Below are 18,648 nucleotides of genomic sequence, written 5' to 3'. Positions count from 1 at the left end.
ATCGGTTATCTAGATGCTTTTGGCATCCCCTAGGCCCTCGACATAACCGGGTTCCACTGTAGTATAAATCTGTATCTCCTCTAAATAGTTTATAACATGTCACATCTAAATACCTTTGTCAGCTTCCTGCTCGTTCTCAGTCTGCGTGAGGAGCACTTTTCTCTGTAATGACAAACAATTTATTACAGTCAAAGCAAATACCTTCTACATCAACATCTACAGAAACTCAGAGATTTCAGTGTTACCTTTGTTCAACTCATTTCCCTGTTTGAAGAGTTTTTCCTGTTGAGGTTCAAAAAAAAAAAATAACATTTAGTTTTATTTAGTCACAATTCTGACTTCAGTTCAATGACGTCTGCGTCTGTAATCAAAAGAAAGTACCTCGATTAAGCAGATGCTTTTCTCGAAAGCTACTGATTGTGTACTTCAGGACTCATTTCCAGATTTTGTCTGGTGTTCACTTCTGTAAAATAATTTACAAAATGAAATGAAAAGGTCCTCAGATCACACTAATCACATCATATCCTCATTAAATAGAACTGAATCATGCAGTAATAATGAACTTGTACTTTCTTACACAATGAAGGCAAAAATATCAAAACTTTACACACCTTGAAGTGCCAGAAGCTGTTTTCAACACTGACATTTCTGTGGAAAATAAACATTCAGATAAAACATTATATATTATATGATTATATGACATATTACATATTAAAACTGCAATTAAAAATATATATATATTATGGATTTTATATATATATAATCTTTTATCTAGAGCGAATATCTCATTCATACAACTGAGCAGTTGTGGGCCCTTGATGGCAGCTTAGTGGAGATGAGATTTAAGCTCATGAACTTTTGATCATAGTTCCAACATCTTAACCACTGTGCTACTTCTTCCATCATGCAGGTCTCTGTGTACATTGTTACTATCAAAATGATGTGTTTTCAAATAAATGTTTCGAGACAATCAGAATAGAGAATTCATCTAAGCTTTGGGGTCAAATTTAAACAGCAAAAAAAAAGTACTTGTGAGTTTTGGTATTCTGCATCTTCAGAGTCTTCGTGGCCTGAAGCTTGACTGGCTTATGCTTGCGTTCTCCATTTCTGTAGGTCTTTTCTAGTCTTTACTTCTAGAGTTTGCTGAATCTGGAGAAATAGAAAACAGCTTTAATTACAAATCTTCAATAAAGTATTTTCATTTCTCATAACAATATCTGAACGATCAGTGTTTCTACAGCGTATTTTCTTCTTCTTTTGCAGATTATCCAAAAGGTAACTGTATCAGAAAAATAAAGGCGGTTTTGTACACATTTTCGAGGTGTTATGGAGGGTGTGGTTTGGGGTGAGGTGTTATGGATGGGGGCGTGGTTTGGGGTCGAGGTGTTATGGAGGGTGTGGTTTGGGGCGTGGCGCACGCAGCTCAGCTCCTGAGCGATGTTGGGTTTTGCGGGTTGGTCTTTATGAATGCTGATGGGACGCGTTTACTCACTAGAGGATCCTTCTGCTTCTAGATCCTTCTATGCTAGCTAGAGCGTGCTTCCCGGATGTTCTGTGTGAACATGTGACTAACATGTGACTAGCGATGAACCCGCGACAAGAAAGTGGTACCAGAGCTTCTTCTACACCATCGTAAACACCTTCATCCTACATCGGGAAATCGCCTGTGCAAAGAATCAGAGGCAAATGACACAGAAGCAGTTCAGAGAAAAACTCAGTGAGGAACTTACTGTTTTAGTGCTTCCTGAATTTCCTCCATCCCCTCCTGAGGACACTCCCCACTTACCAGGGTACCTGCTTCAGACAGGAGACAATGCAGGGTTTGTGGACAGAAACACTTGTATATTGCATGACTTGTTTAGTGGCGCTGTGATTTCAGTCAAAGTATAACTGCTTCTCTGTTTGGCGTCAGCAGCACTGACCACTACTTTAATATTCATTACTTTATTCTTCTACTGTCGCAACACGTTCTCACTCCCAACTCGTCACATATGGACGCTTGGGCAGGATCCCCTGGAGTCACATTTTGACGCACTGGGTATCCCTTTAGCGTCGTTTTCAGCGTGCAGGGATTCCCATAGACTTCTGTAGGTCTCTGAACCGAAACCTGCGTTGTTGAATTTTGACGTGTTGGGAAATCAGACTGCAGTCCGTTTTGTGTTATGAACGAGATCGGGACCACGATAAATTAGAATAAAAAAAGAATAGCTTGCTATAAATGAATTATGGCAGGGCTACTCAATCCAGGTCATGGTTTCTTTTTCCCACATTTTCTATCTCTAAAACTGCCTCTTTCTCACCAACTACTTGAGTGTCTTCCCTCACCACGTTTATTAATTAATTTATTTATTTATTTATAAATTCATCAGTGGCGCTGATGTCATTGTATGAAGATCCAGTGCTCCATTGCCATTTTCCACTCGGTAAGTAGAACAGTTCATTATTATAAATAGGAACAATCCCTACAATTTACTGAACAAAAACTGTTCAATCAGGTGAAGAAGTTGTGTTTAGAAGCTGTAGAAGTGAAAGGAAGCAGTTTTGTGATGCAGTAAATCACAGCAGACATTATAAAATATAACTTGCTGCACCAAATGTGTAGTAGCAGAATAAGATAGATCATTACATTCAAATTTGATTGTTTGTTTTTCCACATTTAATCTTGTAAAGAAATAGAGGAGATTGTATGATATTTGGAAATTGTGTGTTTTAAGTTACCGAAATGACAGTAGCACTTTAATACTTTAGCCATTTATAAATGTTCAGATGAGGAACAGTGTTGCCAGATTGGTGTGTTTTCCAGTAATTGTTCAAAATCCACACAAAAAACTCTATTAAATACACAAATCTTAGCAATAACAATACAAATTAATGTCGACAATTAATTAATAATAAAAAAACAAAACAATACTGTGGAGCATCACATATTTACAATATAATTAAGCAGGTAAGGTTAGGGTTAGTCATCTAGGGTTAGGGTCAGGGTTAGGGTGTTCAGGGGTCACCAACATGGTGCCAAATGAGTAATAATAATAATAATAATAATAATAATAATAATAACTTTATTTTTATATAAGCCTTTAAAGTAGCTTCTCAAGGCGCTTTTACAGGCAAACAAGAATACAACACACACAAAATAGAGCAAGTAATACACATACTTATAATTACATAAAATCAAAATGTTAAAAAGCAACCATAAAAAATTAGTTTTTAAAAGGGATTTAAAAGTACTAAAGTTCTGTGCATCTCTGATGTGAGGAGGGAGTGAATTTCAAAAGCTTGGTGCATACAATGAAAAAGCCCTATCCCCTACTGAACGCAGCTGTGTCTGTGGAACTACCAATAGTCCTGCTTGTGAAGAGCATAAGATACGCTTGGGTGTGTATACAGTTAAAAGTGCAGACAGATACTGGGGGCAAGACCATGCAGTGAATGACGCATATGTTCTTACACACACACACACATGCACACACACACGCACGCACAGAAACCCTCACCACCACCTATAGATCAAACCACATAAAGAAAATAATCTCCTTAAATGTTTAATCAGATTTAAAATGAATAACAAAAATACAAATAAACCCTGTGCCTCTTTCACTAATATATACATCATTTTCAAATATTATTTGTACCTTTTGTGTGTTTGCATCTATTATATTTTATTATTTGACATTTTTGTAGATTTTCCGGTAATTTAAATGAAATGTTTTATTGTTCATATAACAGTGACTTGTGAATTATTCTGTTAACCCGCATCATCTTCTGTGTTTCCTGTCCAGAGTAAAAACAACCCTATGTATTCACAATTCAAGTTTCAGTGACACGTCACATAACGTCACAGTTAAAGTATGTTTGAACCAATGATATTTGCATGGGAGGATCATGGGAATATCTTTTGGGTTATTGAAAACAAAGATGAATATTGTGAGAGCTATTGGTTGGTTAAAATTAACACCATAAAGCAGGGGTCACCAACATGGTACCCGCGGGCACCAGGTCGGACGAAACCATATGAGTCTAAAAATAGCTGTTTCCTACCTTGTTAATCATTGTTGATAATTATTGTGAGAAATCATTAAGATGATCAGTGTCTTCACATAGATCAGGGTGTTAAACTCAGGCCCGGACAAATCCCGACGTACAATTATATCCGCCCAGATGATTTTATATAGATCTATTATTATTATTATGAATGGAGGGCGATATGTAGCTCTGATACAGATCCCATAATGCAGCGCTTCAGCTCCCTTACCGAACACTAGACCACCTGGGAACATTCCAGCGTCAACCAAGTCGAGCTTCTGTTGATGTATTTAACTCTATTGTACAGTTATTGTGAAACAGCGCCTCACAGTGGCGAAGAGAAAAGTTGATTCTGAAAACAGAGCCTTTTAAAACCGATGTGATTCTGAGTAGATGTTTACTGACACTGGCGGTAAACACGTGTGTCTTATATGTGGAGCGAATGTGGCTGTAATTGAAGAATTAAATCTAAGACGCACTAAGAGACAAAACATCAGGAGAAGCTGAAAAACCTGAATGCAAAGCAGAAGATACAGAAAGTAGAAGAGTTAAAGAAGAATCTGACATTTCAGCAGATGTTTTTCACCAGAGCAAAATCACAAAGTGAAGCTGGTGTGAAAACAGAGGAGAAATCAGAGTCACATCAGCAGGTTATTTACTGAGGGAGAGTTTCTGAAGAGCTGCATGATGAAGCTGTGAGACGTCTGGTGTTTGACTGGAGATATTTTTATGGAGAGCAAAATATTTTAAGTTATTTAAAGTTTAAGATTATTTTTTTTATAAAATGGCATAAGAGCAAAGAAATCTGATTGTTTTGATTTGTTGTGATTTTAACATTTACTTAAAAGCACAATTTTTATTGATTTGTTCAGGGTTTTTGCAGCATGTTCATATTTCTAACTTGTATAATTTTGACAGGAGATATTTTTATGGAGAGCTATTTATTTTAAGTTTAAATTTATTTACTCTGGAATAATATTCCTGTCTGTATTTATTCATATTTATGTTAAAAACATTGTTTTAGTGTGTTCAATAAATGTTAATCCTGTTCACCACCTAAAGTGTGCTTTGAGTTTTGGCCCCAGTGCTAGACAGATAAATATTATTCGGATGGTGGTCTGTAGGATGGTTTTGGAGGCGAAGAAGAAGAGGAGGAAAGTAAGGATTGAAAGAAGAATAAGATGAAGAGACATCCAAGTGGAAACTGGAGGAAGAGTGTAGTGTGAGGTTCAGGAAGAGGTCAGACAGGGTCTTGGTGGTGGTGAAGAGGTGCGGATGATTGGGCAACTACTGCAGGAGTGATGGGGAGGCATGTGTGGACGTGGTGGTGGAAACGAGGGAAGTGCAGGAGAGCATTAGGGAAAGAGGTTGGCAAAACAGAAGTGGGATCGACAGAGTGATGAGAAAAGTAGGCAGGAGTACAAGGAGATGCAGCAAGTGTATAAAGGGATGTGGCGAAAGCCAAGGAAAAGGCATATGAGGAGCTGTATAAGAGGTTGGACACTAAGGAAGGAGAAAAGGATTTATACCGATTGGCCAGGCAGAGGGACCGAGCTGGGAAGGATGTACTGCAAGTTAGAGCAGTAAAGGATGGAGAGGAAATGTGTTGACTAGTGAGGAGAGTGTGTTGAGAAGATGGAGGAGTATTTTGAGCTGCTGATGAATGAGGAAAATCACAGAGAGAAGGTTGGAGGATGTGGAGTTGGTGAAGCAGGATGTAGATAGGATTAGTAAGGAGGAAGTGAGCAGCGATTAAGAGGATGAAGAATGGAAAGTCGGTTGGACCAGATGACATACCGGTAGAAGCGTGGAGATGTTTAGGAGAGATGGCAGTGGAGTTTTTAACCAGATTGTTTAACAGGATTCTGGAAGGGGAGAGGATGCCTGAGGAATGGAGAAGGAGTGTGCTGGTACCGATCTTTAAGCATAAGGGAGATGTGCAGACCTGCAGTAACTACAGGGGAATTAAGTTGATCAGTCACACCATGAAGTTATGGGAAAGAGTAGTGGAAGCCAGGCTGAGAGAAGAGGTGACCATCTGTGAGCAACAGTATGGTTTCATGCCGAGGAAGAGCACCACAGATGCCTTATTTGCTTTGAGGATGTTGATGGAGAAGTATAGAGAAGGACAGAAGGAATTGCATTGTGTATTTGTGGATTTAGAAAGCGTCGACAGAGTGCCAAGAGAGGAGTTGTGGTATTGTATGAGGAAGTCAGGTGTGTCAGAGAAGTATGTGAGGGTGGTGCATGACATGTATGAGGACAGTGTGACGGCAGTGAAGTGTGCAGTAGGTACGACAGACTGGTTCAGGGTGAAGGTTGGACTGCATCAAGGATCGGCCCTGAGCCCTTTCCTGTTTGCAGTGGTGATGGACAGGTTGACGGACGAGGTCAGACAGGAGTCTCCCTGGACCATGATGTTTGCAGATGATATTGTGATTTGTGGTGAGAGTAGAGAGCAGGTTGAGAAGAGCCTGGAGAGGTGGAGATATGCGCTGGAGAGAAGGGGAATGAAAGTCAGTAGGAGTAAGACAGAGTACATGTGTGTGAATGAAAGGGAGGGCAGTGGTGCGGTTGCAGGGAAAAGAGGTGGAGAAGGTGGAGGAGTTCAGGTACCTGGGGTCAACAGTGCAAAGTAATGGAGAGTGTGTTAGAGAAGTAAAGAAAAGAGTGCAGGCAGGGTGGAGTGGGTGGAGAAGAGTGACAGGAGTGATTTGTGATAAAGGGGATCTGCAAGAATGAAAGGGAAAGTTTATAGGACTGTGATGAGACCTGCGATGTTGTATGGATTAGAGACAGTGGCACTGAGTAAAAGACAGGAGGTGGAGCTGGAGGGAGCAGAGCTGAAGATGTTAAGGTTTTCGTTGGGAGTGACGGGGATGGACAAGATTAGAAATGAGTTTATTAGAGGGACAGCACATGTAGCATGTTTTGGTGACAAGGTGAGGGAGGCGAGATTGAGATGGTTTGGACATGTGCAGAGAAGGGACATGAATTATATTGGTAGAAGAATGCTGAAGATGGAGCCACCAGGTAGGAGGAAAAGAGGAAGGCCAAGGAGGAGGTTCATGGATGTGGTGAGGGAAGACATGCAGGTAGTTGGTGTGAATGAGGCAGCTGTAGAGGACAGGGTGGTATGGAGACGGATGATCCGCTGTGGCGACCCCTAATGGGAGCAGCTGAAAGAAGAAGAAGAAGAGTACAGTTATTGTGAAACAGCGCCTCACAGTGGTGAAGAGAAAAGTTGATTCTGAAAACAGAGCCTTTTAAAACCGATGGGATTCTGAGTAGATGTTTACTGACACTGGCGGTAAACACGTGTGTCTTATATGTGGAGCGAATGTGGCTGTAATTGAAGAATTGAATCTAAGACGCACTACGAGACAAAACATCAGGATAAGCTGAAAAACCTGAATGCAGAGCAGAAGATACAGAAAGTAGAAGAGTTAAAGAAGAATCTGACATTTCAGCAGACGTTTTTCACCAGAGAACAATCACAAAGTGAAGCTGGTGTGAAAACAGAGGAGAAATCAGAGTCTCATTAGCCGGTTATTTACTAAGGGAGAGTTTCTGAAGAGCTCAATGATGAAGCTGTGAGACGTCTGGTGTTTGACTGGAGATATTTTTACGGAGAGCAAAATATTTTAAGTTATTTAAAGTTTAAGATTATTTTTTTTATAAAATGGCCTAAGAGCAAAGAAATCTGATTGTTTCGATTTGTTGTGATTTTAACATTTACTTAAAAGCACAATTTTTATTGATTTGTTCAGGGTTTTTCACAGCATGTTCATATTTCTAACTTGTATAATTTTGACAGAAGATATTTTTATGGAGAGCTATTTATTTTAAGTTTAAATTTATTTACTCTGGAATAATATTCCTGTCTGTATTTATTCATATTTATGTTAAAAAAAACATTGTTTTAGTGTGTTCAATAAATGTTACTCCTGTTTGGCCCACCACCTAAAGTGTGCTATGAGTTTTGGCCCCATGTGCAATTGAGTTTGACCCTGACAGAGATAAATATCATTCATTATTAATAATAACATATAATTAAAGGTAAATTAAGCAAATTTGTTATATCAGAATTGTGTATCAAACTGGTAGCCATTCACATTAGTCTGTGTCAAAAAGGTTGGTGACCCCTGTTCTAGTTGATTGCAAAAATGTAAAGAGACATCCACTAGATTTAGGGCTTAAGAATTTGTTTTGTTGCCTGAGGGCAACGCTGTGCAGTAGAGGGTTAAAATAAACCATCCATAAATCATTCAGTACCAGATTCATCTTATTTATTGTGCTGAATTTTTGACTGGGTTTCATTCAATCTCCATCACACAGAACTGTGTCTATCAGCTCACATAATAACATGATAATCAGTGATGTGTAAAGATCAGTGATGGGAGTGTGATGGTCAATGATGTGAGTGTAATGGTCAGTGAAGTGAATGGTAAAGTTAGAGAAGAGAGTTAATAGGAAACAGAAAGTGAATCGTAGTCAGCAGGAATTGAACCTGCGCAGGGGGACCCCAATGGATTTCAAGTCCATCGCCTTAATCACTCGGACACGACTACTGCACAGTAAGATGTCACCCCTACTTCAACTGGAAGCCCTACTAACACAAGAAAACGCAAAAGAACCATATCTGTATAATTAACACGAAATGTGAACAGAAAGCAAATCATAGTCCGCAGGATTCGAACCTGTGCGGGGAGACCCCAATGGATTTCTAGTCCATCGCCTTAACCACTCGGCCACGACTACTACACAATGCTCTATCATCCCCTACTTAAACTGGAAGCCCTGTTAACACAACATCATGTAAACTTACTGGATTGGGGTAATTAATAGGAAATGTAAACAGGAAGCAAATCGTAGTGGACAGGATTCAAACCTGCGTGGGGAAACCTCAATGGATTTCAAGTCAATCGCCTTAAAAGACCAGAGAAGAAAGAGATTATGTGGTGGCTGTGGGAGTTGATGGTAGGAGAGTAAAAAGTGTGTGTGACGGGTGTGTGTGGTTGTCCACAATGCTGTTTGCTTTGCGGATGCAGCGTGTGGTGTAAATGTCCATGATAGAAAGGAGAGAGACTCCGATGATCTACTCAGCGGTCCTCACTATCCTTAGTGGGGTCTTGCGCTCCGAGACTGTGCGGTTCCCAAACCAGGCAGTGATGCAGTTGCTCAGGATGCTCTCAATGGTCCCTCTGTACGTGGTCAGGATGGGGGGAGGGAGAGGAGCTTTCATCAGTGCTCTCAGGAAGTAAAGATGCTGCTGGGCTTTTTTGGTGATGGGGCTGGGGAAGCCTTTCCTGTTTGCACATACTTGGTTATACACCATGAAGTTAAAAATCCTGAATCGCATTGACCTGGATGCTTCAGCAATAATGTAATACATTCTCAATAACTAATATGTTTAGCTTTTTTGCTGTTGTTTTTCTGTTACATAAACAGCAAATACACAATGTTGTGATTGCAGCTTAAGAAACTCCATGCCATTGGATACAAGCCTGTTCTGCTTCTTGGCAAGGAGACCAAAAAGAATGAATTCAAGTTTGAAATATTAACCCCTCGCTGCACACTCTCCACCTATGCCCAGGACTACCCTCAGAAGATGGGTTCACTTTATGAATACCTTTGTGAAGGTAAGATGCAGCACTGCATTCTTAAAGTCACAGTTCACAACTTGTGTTAAGTATGGCAAAGATTTGCATCAACATTTAAATCTTAAAGGGACGGCTCCCCCCTAAAACTTTAATTCATCGCCTTAAACTCCTAACCTCCTTGACAGTGGAAACTTAGAATCTCTTAAACTATTTTCTTATTCAGTCCCCAAAAGAGAGCAAGCTTTTGGGAATGTTGGGAAGAGCACAACACATGCATGTCAAGTCCCAGCTTACCACATTTGCAATTTGGCATCCAGGAACCCACAGAATTTGACTGTATGATTTAAACAGATTAACATTTAAAACATAAGGATTAACCATGAGTTTAAACTGCACCTGTTTTAAGCAAGCAAAACACTTGTTCAACTTGCAGAGGAGGGAACCAGGATTCCAGTGGCAATGATGACCAGCTGATGACGCTGCGTCTCACACCCTGTGATCCATTGGAGAACACAAGTGTAACCCACCTATGGATACTGAAGTGCAACACTCTACTCTGCCTGTAGGTGGCCCATACACCCCAGGTAATTCACCTGTTTTATGTTGTTTAAGATGCTTGCAAATTGTTAACATTCTATAAGTCCTATTTGGTTTGTCATACTAGCTTAGCTAAGCTAGACATCACTGTAGCAGATCTTTAATATTGTTTACACTGCTAAAGGTGCCTTTATACTGTTTTTTTACATGTTGACTTAAAAGTTAATATACATGTATTTAAAATAAGGGTGATTTTAAGGGTGATCAATTTAATTTAATTGTGAATATACATGTTTGTGTATGAATATGTATATAAGGAGGAGAAGTTTCTTAGCTGTTAAAAAGAATGAATATAGTAAAATCTGATGGTTAAAATGTTAAGATGCAAAAACAGGTTTAAAAAGTGAAAAAGGTTAATATCTGGTTTCATAAATAGGTTTCTGAAATCCTATGATTTATTTTGTACTGTAAGGTGGCAATACATGATTGTTGTTCATTGGAACTGACTTATGTTATGTGGTGTGATGTGTGCCTATTCATTTGCACAATGATTAGAGTATTTATAATCTTTACAATTGGTTATATTTGATTTGATATTTGAATGGAGAAAAGTTGATTAGATTTGAACAGAAATGAGGCAATTGTAATTAATGCATTCTGTACTGTATGTATAGATTGTTTTTTTAGAAAGGATAGACCATCTGAATCTGACCCTAGCGGTCAGTGGCGAGCCAACCTGCAGAAGTGAACGGATCAAGAGCCCGGTGTGGCCAGCCATGGCATCTTTGGACCAGCATCATCCTGTGCCTTCATTTGTGATACAGATAAGAACATATGTAAACCTACCCGGGTAGTGAAAAGAACATACTCTACGAAACACACACACATATCAACAACTTTTATGGACTCTTTCTTTATTTGAGTTTGTTGTGCGCTGTGCACTCACAAAGCCTTTATAGGTAGGCAGGGATTGTAAATAACTGCCAATTTATTTTGTATAATACTTTTATTTTTTTTTTTATTCACCTGTTTTGTGCTGTCTGTTCTCTGATGACTGGTTACTATTTCAGGCTCCATAGTCGTATCTAGAGCTTCTGATACTAGCCCAGTTTTCATTTCTTAATACTTAAATTGGGTATTATTTACATTAACCTGACAAGGAGGTTACACAAGCAACCCAGAGGAGGTGAGGACCACACAGGTGGAAGAGACAAGAACATGCTGGTGGAGCCCATGAGTAATACAGAAGGGCAGGTGAAGCGGATGAGCACTGCAATAGGTGGAGCAGATCAGCACTATGGAGTAGCAGATGGAGAAGATCAACACTATGGAGGAGCAGGTGGAGCAGATCAGCACTATGGAGGAGCAGGTGGAGCAGATCAGCACTATGGAGTAGCAGGTGGAGCAGATCAGCACTATGGAGGAGCAGGTGGAGCAGATCAGCACTATGGAGTAGCAGGTGGAGCAGATCAGCATTATGGAGGAGTAGGTGGAGAAGATCAGCACTATGGAGGGACAAGGTAATTAAGACATCTTTAAAGTTAGTTTAATTTTGTAAAGGCTTAAATTGCTTAAACTATGTGGTACCTTAAAATTGCTTGATGTCTAAGGCTTTTCAGCATAGAGCTTTATGCAGGTCCGGGCTGCATGATATCTTTTCAGCGTCAGTGCTGCAATGTAAGTAATGCAGTAAGATAATTACACTTTATAAGTTTTCTTAAAATAAGAAAACATACCTAGCCTTTAGAAAATAGCAAAGTGTTTTAAAACAAGGATTAAAATACTTATTTAAAGCAGTATATTTAGTGTCATTTATTTAAAACTAAGTTAATAATTCTTTTTTTAAGAGTTTGCTTTTCTTAATTTGTGTGAAAAGATCTTAAAACCAGAGCTATTAAACAAGACAATTCTTCTTAATTTAGGATTTGTCATAAGGTAATCTGTCTTAAAATGAGTAAAGCATTTAAACTTAAAACAAGGTTATATAAACTAAAATCAAGACCATGCATTCAGAGTCAAAAGTTATTTATTCAAATGAAAACATGTCTTCTTACACAGAATAGTTACCATGCACAAAACAAAGCTTACTTTACTGCTTCTCAAAATACTTCAACTTACTGTAACATAAAACAGTACATGTGTTGCCATTGCTGAACACGGAATCACAATCATCATGAGAATCTGTAATAAAACTACAAAACAACTTGTAGCAGAGATGCCCAAGAAAAAAGCACAAAAAACATACAAGTCTTCTGTATAAACACTTGTTAAAAAAAGGTCAAGTTCAATTGGTTCTTCTGGAGAAGTGGGTGGGTTTAGATCGATTTCTGACATTACTAGGCAACAAACAGTCTCATCACATAGACGTGGTCCTCTTGACAGGCATTCCTCTTTACAAGCGTGTACTTGTTCTAGTGTAACGAAGGTCATAAGAACCGTATCAAAACCTAAAAAAGAGAAGAATTATACAAATGCACAATCATTTAAAATCATATTTTAAATATATTATTTTAAGGTTTTGGGAATCAAATATTGCTAAAAGAAATTATTAAATGTCACGAACCAGAAATATTTATGAGATGAAATAATTAAGAGTAGCTCTGCCTTAATGATTGTTCTTCATCATCATTGGTGCTGATCAGAGGGGGAGGAGCCTTGAGCAGAAAAAAAGATGCATGCCATTAGCAGTACTAAAAAGGAAAAAAAAAACTAAATGAAAACGCAAGCTGATGACTTTGTGAAAGCGATTTCCCTTAGTTCATCTGGTATTATTTAATACCATTTCTCTTTCCTGGTGTTAGTTTTTACTTTTTTTGTGCTAAGACAACCTTATTGAGTTATGGCTTGTGTATTGTTCAGTCTTTTGTGAAGTCAGACATTTTAAAATCATACTGTGGATAATTCTTCTGAAATGTTTAAACATCTGAGTGAAGTGATAAATTACCAGTTGATTTGCTGCTTAAGTGTTCATGTAGATTGCCAATCGTATTAGTGTGGTGTGTGTAACATAGGTCATGTGGTGTTCTGCTAACCATGCAGTCTCATGCTCTGATATCAGCTATAGGCTAATTGAATGCTTGCAGATAATTTAAGCAATTATTTAGATAAAAGAAGCAATTTATTGTTATAAAATTGAGTGTCAGTAAATGTGTTGATGCATTTTAAACATTATTACATTGAAAATTATAATTAGAAATTTTAATGTGTGTAAATGGGAATTTACTGCAATAAATTATTTTCCTGCCTTGTCTTCGCATGGTTGTTTTTTTCTACCATCAGCTAGGAGCTCAACATTGGTGGAGACTGGCGAGCCCCTTGTTTCCTCTGAACCTGGATCATTTTCTGTTCTTCATCTGTGTGCTAGAACCATAAGTGCACCATTTTCCTTTTCTTTTTTTTCTCCCTCTCTCTTCCTGGATTTCCATGAACTTTTTTTGGAATGTGTTGCAGGTCTGAATGACAGGAAAGGATGTATATTTACACATGACATGAAGTTGACCAAACAAAACATGAAATATTTTGTGTTCATATTGTCTGCAATGAAATACAAGTCAAAGTTAATTTAGAAATCACTACTTTCTTGTTTTATTTGCGTTTTCCATACTATCCCAACTTTTTCTGATTTGGGGTTGTAGTTTTCTAGTTTTTCCATTGCGGGACGATTTTACAGTCTTTAAAACGATTTGCATGAAAACTGAACACATAGAATCTATTGAGTCTCGCCATAGATAAAACATTATCCCTGCTGTGTTTTGTGTTTTGGAATTTTGCTTGTACTTTTACTATTGAACTATTTCTTCCATTTTGTAAGAGGTTGGTAGAAAGTGTTTTGAAAAGAGTATTGCTACTCCTCCACTAGTAAAGCACATCCAATCCACTTCAGTTTTATGATCCCTGTGTGATTCCTGAATAAACATGACATCAATCCGTTTCAGCTTTATAATCTCAAACAACACCATTCTTTTCTGACCAGCTCTAGCAGCATTTAGATGAAGAGTTCCTACTTTTACATCCTTCATATTGGAAATAGAGAACAACATACCTATACAGTACAGTACAGTACTGTAGTGACACTGGGCACCAGTTCTTCAGCTGGGTCAGGTCTCCCTTCTTTGCAGCAGGTGCTTTTCTTCTAAACAGTTGTAGCTGCTAATTCCAGGTCTTTCTGAAGCTCTCCACAAGTGGTCCTTGGCTCTTGGACAACTCTTCTGATATTCTTTTTGCTCCTCTGTCTGAAATTTTGTGAGGAGCACCTGGTCATGGCTGCTTTATGGTGAGATGATGTTCTTTCTACTTCTGGATTATGATCCTAACAGTTCTGCAGCTGATATTGATTTTCACTGACACGGGGCAGGACTGCTTTCTAATTACTGATTGATTTCAGCTGGTGTCTCGACTTCCATGCCTTTTTTCACCTGCCTTTCTTCATGTGTTCAACACTTTTTCACCAGATGGATTAAAATTAAAGTAACAATTTTTTTTTTGGAAATGTAAGAAGTAGAAAGTACAGATATTTATGGGGGGAAAAAATTAATGGGTAAAAGTAAAAAGTTTTGCGAAAAATAAATAATGAATTAAAAGACTGATTGAAATTACACTTAAATTGTACAAGAGTCTGTTATCAATATAATCATCTTTCTAATAATAATATTAATAACAATAATAATAATAATAATAATGATGATGATGATAATAATAATAAATCTAGTAATGTATCTTGTAGGTTCCCTGGTGGTCTTTAGGCCATTAGGATTGCACAAGACTAGTGCCGGTCCCAAGCCCGGATAAATGGGCAGGGTTGCGTTAGGAAGGACATCCAGCGTAAAAACATGTGCCAAATCAAACACGCGGATGATTCGCTGTGGCGCCCCCTAATGGGAGAAGCAGAAAGAAAGTTTTAGTAATGTATTTTGATTCTAACAATATTCTACATATATAAAAAATAGGATAGCTATTATAAAATTGTAAAATATATAATAGAATAAAAAATATATAAAAGTAACAACGATTTCATTCATTTTATATACAGTGGAACCTCGGGTTACGAACGCCCCGGCATACGTATAATTCAGGTTACAAATCGCAGTTCATCAAAATTTTTGCCCCTGGTTACGAACAATATATTGGGATCTGAACGTCGCTCACCAAAAATCGCAGGCAAGTTGGTTGTTTTGCTCTATCCACGCAGCTCGTCACATCAGTTAGCGTCCTGTGTCCCTAGCGAGAGCATCGTGTTACTTATCCGCTTGAACTTTTCCCGGCAGCAGCGTAACAACTCGTTAGTTGATGCTCGTGGAATGATGAGATGGACAACATTAGCCGATGCATAACCACTTTACTTGTTTTATGAAGATAGATTAGCAGGGTTACAGTCTTTTCTGAAGTACAATACCCATAATGCATTTCACTCTGGACTTCAATACCAACTGATAGTAGCCTTAAAGAAACAGCTCTCATTTTCCCTCTAATGCAACAATTGTCTCAGCGTTCGTGTTAATAACACTGTCTTTAATATTCTATAATATAATATATAATAATATATAATAATATCATATAATAAGATTCTCCTTCCAAACAATAACTCTCCTCCTCCCCTTCTACGAACGTCGTCTCCTGCAGCGAGTCTTCTCAAAGGGAAAGTACCCGGTAAAGATGTTTTCCTCTTTTGTATGTTTTTATGTGGTATGATTTTAATATAACATGTTAAAAGTAAATAATATTAGTGAATATTGGCTTTTTTTTTTATTTAAGTAATATTTTTGGTTGTCCAGAACGAATTACCGAAGTTTCTGTTCATTATTATGGGGAAATTTGTATCGGGATACGAACTTTTCAGGTTACGAATAAAGTACCGGAACGAATTAAATTCGTAACCCGAGGTTCCACTGTATTTGCTTAATTATTCATGATTCACTGAGAACCCGTCCATTTTTATTAAATATAAAAAGGGCGAAATTAAATCTTTATTTAAAAATGTATTCACTACGTCCTTCATTTAGTCGGATATTTAAAAAAATAAATCCACCAAAAAATAAACATTAAACATTTGTTTTTACTAATAAAATCTGCCATGAAGCACAGGTCCGACAAGTAAAAACCGTACGTGTGGAAACAAAGCAAACATACCAAAAGTACCGCTCGACGACAAGTTGCAATGTCTCATATCACCACTAGATGGTAGCATTTTACTACTACAAAAATCGCCGATGTTCAGATTTTTTTAATTTTACCTCAAATTTAATTAAAATTACACTTAAACTGTACAAGAGTCTGTTATTATCAGTATAATCATCTTATTATCAATAATTAATATTAATAATTAATATTAATAATAATAATAATAATATTTATTATTAATAATAATAATAATAATAATAATAATAATAATAATAATAATAATAAATCTAGCATTGTGTCTTGTATCTAAAAATATTCTACATATATAAAAAAATAGGATAGCTATTATAACATTTTTAAATATATAATATAATAAAGAATATATAAAAGTAACAACGATTTTTATTATTCCTTTTTTTTTATGTACTTTATTATTCATGATTCACTCAGAACTCGTCCATTATTATTAAATATAAATATAAAAAAGGACAAAAATGTAAACTTTATTTAAAAACTTTTTCACGACAACCTTCATTTAGTCAGATATTTAAAAAATAAATCCACCGAGAAATAAATATTAAACATTTCTTTTTACTAATTAAAATCTGGCATGAAGCACAGGTCCGACAAGTAAAAACCGTCCGTGTGGAAACAGACCAAAAATACCAAAAGTACCGCTCGACGACAAGTTGCAATGTCTCATATCACCACTAGATGGTAGCATTTTACTACTACAAAAATCGCCGATGTTCAGATTTTTTTTTTATTTTACCTCAAATTTAATTAAAATTACACTTAAACTGTACAAGAGTCTGTTATTATCAATATAATCATCTTTCTAATAATAATAATAATTATTATTATTATTATAATGATAATAATAATAATAATAATAATAAATCTAGTAATGTATCTTATATCTAACAATATTCTACATATATAAAAAATAGGATAGCTATTGTAAAATTTACAAATATATAATAGAATAAAGAATATATATAAAAGTCACAACGATTTCATTCATGTTATTATTTGCTTAATTATTCATGATTCACTGAGAACTCGTTGATTTATTTGAACATATACTATATATATATATATATATATATATATATATATATATATATATATATATATATATATATACAATTTTAGTCGGATATTCAAAAATAAATCCACAAAAAAATAAACATTAAATATTTGTTGTTACTGATTCGCCAACTCTCAAATCAGCAAAAAAAAATCTGCTAAAATCTGCCATGAAGCGCAGGTCCGTTAAGGTAAGTTAAAACCGTCCGTGTGGAAACAGCGAAACGAAAATATCGAAAGTACCGCTTGCGGCAAGTTGCAATGCCGAATATCACCACCAGGCGGTAGCATTTTACTACTACAAAAATCGCCGATGTTCAGTTTTTTATTTAAATAAATAATATTACACTTAAACTGTACAAGAGTCTGTTATACTTAATATAATTATCTATCTATCTATCTATCTATCTATCTATCTATCTATCTATCTATCTATCTATCTATCTATCTATCTATACAGATATGCTTTAAATGTCTGAGAACTTATATATAATACAACATTCAAACCGATGGATATTTTTTTAAAGTAATTAAAAGTGTGTGATTATTTGGTTTATCCTGAAAAGTGTGTGTGTTTGTGTGTGTGTGCATGTATGATGTACAAACACTTGTTCATGTGGTACCGCAGTACATTTATACACGTCGTGAATAAATATGTTGCATTGAAGGTTTTGGACGACACAAACTGCATGCAGTCCAGTGAGGGTGGAAGCTGGGTCTGGATGTGCTTCATGACGAGCCTCTTGAAGCACTTCATCACGATGGGTGTGAGCACGATGAGATGGTAGTCATTGAGGCAGGAGACTGTATACTTTAGCACAGGGATGATGGTCATCGTCTTGAGGCATGTAGGAACAAAGTTGTGGCTTAGGAAGATGTTGAAGATGTCGTTGAAGACATCCGCTATCTGTTCTACACATTCCCTGAGCACTCTGCCAGAAACCTTGTCTGATCCAGTAGACCTCCATGGGTTTACTCTACTCCGTGGGTACACACTATTGCGGTCATCCACTGCTTCTGGTTGGAGCATGTACTGATGGTCTTGGATATGATCACATGATCAACGCACTTGTCCCAGTCAGTGCACACAAAACAGTCCTGAAGAGCAGAGGCGCCTCCTGCTGGCCAGGTTTTCACCTGTTTCAGAAGCGTTTAGGGTTTAGAGCATCTGATGAGCGGTCTGTATGCTGGAATTAGCATAACAGAGATGTGGTCTGAGTAACCGTGTGTCTTTCCTCAATTCCTGCCAGGAAATCAACGTTGTGTTCATCTAAAC

Source organism: Silurus meridionalis, chromosome 23 (assembly GCF_014805685.1).
Source record: "Silurus meridionalis isolate SWU-2019-XX chromosome 23, ASM1480568v1, whole genome shotgun sequence".
Lineage (NCBI taxonomy): Eukaryota > Metazoa > Chordata > Actinopteri > Siluriformes > Siluridae > Silurus > Silurus meridionalis.
This window is presented reverse-complemented; position numbering follows the sequence as displayed.